This window comes from Mus pahari, chromosome 21 (genome assembly GCF_900095145.1).
Source record: "Mus pahari chromosome 21, PAHARI_EIJ_v1.1, whole genome shotgun sequence".
Taxonomy (NCBI): Eukaryota; Metazoa; Chordata; class Mammalia; order Rodentia; family Muridae; genus Mus; species Mus pahari.
Genome location: NC_034610.1, coordinates 16151500 through 16158552, shown reverse-complemented (window position 1 = coordinate 16158552; position 7053 = coordinate 16151500).

The window sequence follows — 7053 nt, the reverse complement described above, 5'->3', positions numbered from 1 at the left end:
CTAAGAATTTCATAAATTCATTGTCTTTAATAGCTGAATAGCACTCCATCGTGTAAATGTACCACATTTTCTGTATCCATTCCTCTTTTGAGGGACATCTGGTTTCTTTTCAGTTTGTGGCTATTATAAATAAGGCTGCTATGAACATAGTAGAGCATGTGTCCTTATTACAAGTTGGAGCATCTTCTGGGTGTATGCCCAGGAGAGGTATTGCTGGATCTTCTGGTAATACTATGTCCAATTTTCTGAGGAACCACCAGACTGATTTACCCAGTGGTTGTACCAGCTTGCAATCCAACCAGCAATGGAGGAGTGTTTTTCTTTTAGCACATTTTGGCTAGCATCTGCTGTCACTTGAATTTTTGATCTTAGACATTCTGACTGCTGTGAGGTGGAATCTCGGGGTTGTTTTGATTTCTATTTACCTGATAACTAAGGATGTTGAAGATTTCTTCATGTGTTTCTCGGTGATTTGGTATTCCTCAGTTGAATATTCTTTGTTTAGGTCTGTACCCCATTTTTTAAAGAGGTTATTTGATTTTCTGGAGACCAGCTCCTTGAGTTCTTTGTATAAATTTGATATTAGACCCCTATCAGATTTAGGATTGGTAAAGATCCTTTCCAAATCTGTTGGTGGCCTTTTTGTCTTGTTGATAGTATCTTTTGCCTTACCAAAGATTTGCAATTTTATGAGGTCCCATTTGTCCATTCTTAATCTTACAGTACCAGCCATTGCTGTTCTGTTCAGGAATTTCTCCTCTGTGACCATGTCTTCAAGACTTTTCCCTAATTTCTCCTTTATAAATTTCATTGTCTCTGGTCTTATGTGGAGTTCCTTGATCCAGTTAGACCTGAGCTTTGTCCAAGAACATAAGAATGGATTAATTCCCATTCTTCTACATGATAACCGCTAATTGAGCCAGTACCATTTGTTGAAAATGCTGTCTTTTTCCACTGGATGGTTTTAGCTCCTTTGTCAAAGACCAAGTGACCATAGTTGTGTGTGTTCATTTCTGGGTTTTTAATTCTATTCCATTGATCTACCTGTCTGTCGCTGTACCAGTACCATGCAGTTTTAAATCACAATTTTTCTGTAGTTCAGCTTGAGGTCAGGCATTGTGATTCCAACAGAGGATCTTTTATTGGTGAGAATAGTTTTTGCTATCCTAGTTTTTTTGTTATTCCAGATGAATTTACAAATTGTCCTTTCTAACTCAGTGAAGAATTGAGTTCTTATCATACAGAATTTCACTTCCTTAGTTAGAGTCACACTAAGGTATTTTATATTATTCGTGACTTTTGTGAAAGGTGTTGTTCCCCTAATTTCTTTCTCAGCCTGTTTATCCTTTGTGTAGAGAAAGGCCACTGATTTGTTTGAATTAATTTTATATCCAGCTACTGCACTGAATCTATTTATCAGGTTTAGGAGTTCTCAGGAGGAATTTTTAGGGAGATATATATATATATATATATATATATATATATATATATATATATATATAAACATATCGTCTGCAAATAGTGATATTTTGACTTTTTCCTTTCCAATTTGGATCCCCTTGATTTCCTTTTGTTTTCTAATTGCTCTGGCTAGGACTTTGAGTACTATATTGAATAGGTAGGGAGAAAGTTGGCAGCCTTGTCTAGTCCCTGATTTTAGTGGAATTGATTCAAGTTTCTCTCCATTTATTTAAATGTTGGCTACTGATTTGCTGTATAATGCTTTTATTATGTTTAGGTATGGACCTTGAATTCCTGATCTTTCCAAAACTTTTATCATGAATGAGTGTTGGATTTTGTCAAATGCTTTCTCAGCATCTAAGGAGATGATCATGTGATTTTTGTCTTTGAGTTTGTTTATATAGTGGATTATGTTGATGAATTTCCGTACATTAAGCCATCCCTGTATTCCCTGGGATGAAGCCTACTTGATCATGATGGATGATCATTTTGATGTGCTCTTGGATTTGGTTTGCTAGGATTTTATTGAGTATTTTTGCATCGATATTCATAAAGGAAATTGGTCTGAAGTTCTCTTTCTTTGTTGTGTCTTTATGTCGTTTAGGTATCAGAGTATTTGTGGCTTCATAGAATGAATTGGGTAGAGTACCTTCTGTTTCTAGTTTGTGGAATAGTTTGATGAGAATTGGAATTAAGTCTTCTTTGAAGGTCTGATAGAACTCTGCACTAAAGCCATCTGATCCTGTGAAGTTTTTGGTTGGGAGACTATTAATGACCTCTTCTGATTCTTTAGGGGATATGGGTCTGTTTATATTGTTAATCTGATCCTAATTTAACTTTTGTAGTTGCTCAGGTAGGTGTCAGGCTATAGGGTTCCCCTGGGATCACACTCCAAGGATGAGGAAGCCTAGTCTGAGGTGTGTGGATAGACCTTGCTGACGTGGGTGGCATCTTAACAGGTCTGTGGGAAAAGTTGTGGATCCTGAGGTATGTAAAGGTCTTATGTGTTGGGTAATGAATGATAAGGCATGTTTCTTTGACCATTATATCTATATCACATCTATGACCACTACCACCATCATCCAGGTGTTTAACTGTACTGGACACCGTCATCAGCAAGACTTATAACATTATCTTCTGCAGCATCTTCTGACATGCTAATGTGGAATATGCTCTCTATAGATGTAGTATTGTGTATAGAGACCACAGAGTTTTTATTTTAACCAGATACCTGTTCTTTGAGGTTGTGCCATGAAAGACTCAGCTTGATGCTGGAAACAATCTACTGAGTACAGCACAGAACAGCAAACCCAATATTTTATAAATCATCACAATGTAATAAAAATGTTCAAAATACTTAAGACATGATTTGGTCATAATAACCCTTATCTGCAGTTGTGTTGCAAGATTTTATGTCAGGAATGGAGTGATGAATGTGGTTAAGATATGTTGTATTTAAAAATGTAGGAACTCTTAAAGAAAGAAAGTATCTTCTATAAATGGTGCTGGTCTAAGTGACAGTCTGTATGTAGAAAAATGAAAATTCATCAGTATTTGTTACTTTGCACAAAGCTCAAATCCAAGTGGATCAAGAATCTCAACATAAAACCAGATATACTGGATCTAATAGAAGAGAAAGTGGTAAAGAACATTTAACTCATTGGCATGGGGGTGGGTGAGGGGATTTCCTAAAAAGAACTCCAGTGGCTCAGGCTCTAATATCAAGAACTGATAAATGAGGAAATCATGAAACTGAAATCTGTAAGGCAAAGGATATAGTCAATAGGACAAATTGGCAACCTAAAGATTGGGACAAAAGTCTTCATAACTCTACATCCAAGAGAGGGCTAATATACAAAATACATAAAGAACTCAAGAAACTAGCCACCATAAAACCAAACAACCCAATCAAAAAATTTGGTATAGAACTAAACAGAGAATTCACAACAGGTAAATCCTAAATGGCAGAGAAGCACTTAAAGAAATGATCAAAGACCTAGTCAATAGGGAAATGAAAGTCAAAACTACCATAAGATTCTACCTTACACCAATAAGAATGGCTAAAATAAAAAACTCATGTAACAGCACATGTTGACAAAAATGTGGAGAAAGAGGAACATTCTTCCATTGCTGGTGGGAATGCAAACTGGTACAACCACTCTGGAAATCAATCTGGAGGTTTTGGAAATTGATCTACCTGAAGACACAGCTATACCTCCCTTGGGCATATACCCAAAAGATGCCCCACCATGCCACAGGGGCACATGTTCCACTATGTTCATAGTGACTTTAATTGTGATGGTCAGAAACTGGAAACAACCCAGATGCCCCAAAAGGAAGAATAGATATAAAAAATGTGGTTCATTTACACAATCAAATACTATGTAGCTATTAAAAACGTGGAATTCATGAGTTTTACAGACCAATACATGGAACTAGAAAATATTATGATGAATGAATTAACTCAGACCCAAAAGGACATGCATGGTATATAGTCATTAATAAGTGGATATTAACCAAAAATTACAGAATGTCCAGCATACTATCCACAGAACTCAAGGATACCAAATTGAAGGACCCAAGTAAGGATGCCTGCCTCAAGCCCCTTCGGGAGGGAGAGGAAAGTATTCACAGAGGGCAGAGGGAGGGAGAGTCCTTGGTGGGAGAGGGAACAGGAAGGGGAAAATGGAAACATGATCAGGTATTGGGGTAGGGAAACAGGAGTGAAGCCCTGAGGGCCAGCAGAAAGAATAGAAACAGGCAACTTTGGGAAGTGGGAGGTGGCAAGAGCCTCTAGGATGTAGCAGAGACCTGGGAGGTGAAAGACACTTAGGACTCAGAGGGACCGACCTTAAATGAAGTGCACAACAGTGCCACACTACCTCCAATAAGGTCCTGTGTGACAGGTTCCACAGGCTGAGGCGTTTGACCTCAAAAGGGGGAGGCCTCCTGGAACTGGTTGTGGAACTCTTTGCCGGAGATAAATTATTGAGACCTAGTTCTCTTAGCTACTTAACTGTTTTATGTTTTCTATTCCTTTTTCTATATACGAGATGTCCTTGATAGCCTAGTCCAAGATCTTAAGCGAGTATTATGGCTACAAAAACATCCCGTGAAATGGAGTCACTAAACATGTACTCATCTCTGGGAAAATCAGCGGTTCACTTTATAAATCATGTATAAGATAGCACTGATAAATATAAACTTTCCCAACAATAATATATTATATGGCTGCAGTGTGTTATTGGAATTAAGTTTTGGTATATTCTTTAAGAAAGCCTTAATTAGAAAGAATTAAAACAGTTTAAATTCATACTTTGAAGAGTTACAGAAGAACAGGAGATAGAGGTTAAATAGTAACTGATCATAAAAATTCATTAACTTGTTCTTGGGAATTTGCCACTAGCTTTAGATGATTTTTGTATTTTGATGTACCAAATGATCATAACAATATATGTGCTACCTGGATGTTTTACTGAAAACACCTTCTTTTGAAGTTGAAAAACTTGGATGATTTTGTATTTTGATGTACCAATTTTGGTACATTATTGTGATTATTGTTATGTTTGTTCTCTTTGGCTGCTTCACTGAACACAGCTTTTCAGAGCTGTAACACCTGTTTCTCTATGTCTAAAAACCCTTGCTTGAGAGCTACAAAGTACACTCAGATTCAAACTGCCTTTGTGTTTGTTTCTATTTGTCACCACCGAATCCTTACCCACATGACCTCAAGAACACACATCCCAGGAAACCCCATACTCAGCTGGGGTGTTTCACGGCACAACAGTGGTTAGAGGAAACTTGTAGAGTCTACCTCTGGTAGAAAGACATGGCCTCAAGTGGAGGATGGGGTTGTCATCCCACAATCAAAAACTCTGACCCAGAATTGTTATGGCCTAAAAGGACTGTAGGGACAAAAATGGAGGAAAGACTGAGGGATAGAATGTCCAGTGACCAACACAATTTGAGATGCAGATCAATGGAAGGAAACAAGGCCTGAAATTATTACTGATGGTGTGCTTACAGACAGGAGCCTAACATAGCTGTCCTCCAAGAGGCCCAACAAGTAGCTGAAAGAGTCAGGTTCAGATATTTAAACCCACCAATGGACAGAAGCAGGGGACACCTGTGGTTGAATTAAGGCTAGGCTAGAAGTTGAGGAGGAGGGTGATCCCATAGGAAGACCACTAGTCTCAACAAACCTGGAACATTGAGATCTCTCAGACACTGAGCAACCAACCAGACAGCATACACTAACTTGTCTGAAGCTCCCAGCACATATACAGTAGAGGACTTCCTGGTCTAGCCTCAGTGAGAGAAGATGCACCTAACCCCCACCCCCAAGAGACTTGAGCCCTCAGGAAATGGGGATGTCTAGTGGGGTCATGGGGTGGGGCCAGCCTATTGGACATAGGGAAGGAGGAATAGGATGAGGCACAGAGGGCAGAGGGCAGACAGGAAGGGGGATAATGACTAGACTGTAAAAAAAAAAGATTAAAGAATAATAACAATAACATTTTTTATAAGTTCACAATGAAGTTTACAATTAATCAAATATATGTATAATCATACATATATGTATAATCATACATATATGTATAATATATATATACATATATGTGGCATATATGATATATGTATTATATGTATGCCATATATATATATATATATATATATGGCATGGAATGTTTAAAATGACCAATGTAGTTTGGTAGCAAGGAGTTGTGCTTGACATGTGTGTTACTAGTCTTCTGTTGAGTGGCTTCAACAGGACCACTTATTCATCAAGCTTTTTTGTAGATAGTCTAAAAGCCAGACTGGAAAGAAATTAGATATTGAAATTTCCTCTGTCAGTAGTATCTTAGCTTAGTTAAAGTAGGTGCTTGAAGATGGCCTATTTGGCCATCATTGTGAAGAGAGGCCCCTTGGTCTTGCAAACTTTATATGATCCAGCACAGGGAAAGGCCAGGGCTAAGAAGTGGGAGTGGGTGGGTAGGGGAGCAGGGGCGGGGGGCATGGGGAACTTTTGTGATAGCATTTGAAATGTAAATAAAGAAAAAAATAAAAAAATAAATAAAAAATAAAGTAGGTGCTTATAATAAAGGCTTATTATTAACATTAATAGTGAGTAGACCACACATAAAAATATTTAAATCTTGGCATAGATTATGAGTTTGTCGAATTCCCCTAATATTTCTCAGTACCTCTGAATGAAGCCTAAATTTCAATGTGCATATCTCTTCACACCCAGTGTAGAGGTTTATACCCCTGCCTGCACTCTACACTTAATCTGTAATACTAGATAGTCTTAGTGAAATCCAGTGAATAGGGCTTGCAAAGAAATCCCACTAAAATCTGGGACTAGGCAAGGCTGCCCACTTGCTCCCTACCTATTCAATATAGTACTTGAAGTCCTAGCCAGAGCAATGTGACAACAAAAGGAGATCAAGGGGATACAAATTGATAAGGAAGAAGTCAAAATATCATTATTTGCAGATGATATGACGGTATACATAAGTGACCCTAAAAAGTCCACCAGAGAACTCCTAAACCTGATAAACAGCTTCAGTGCAGTAGCTGGATATAAAATTA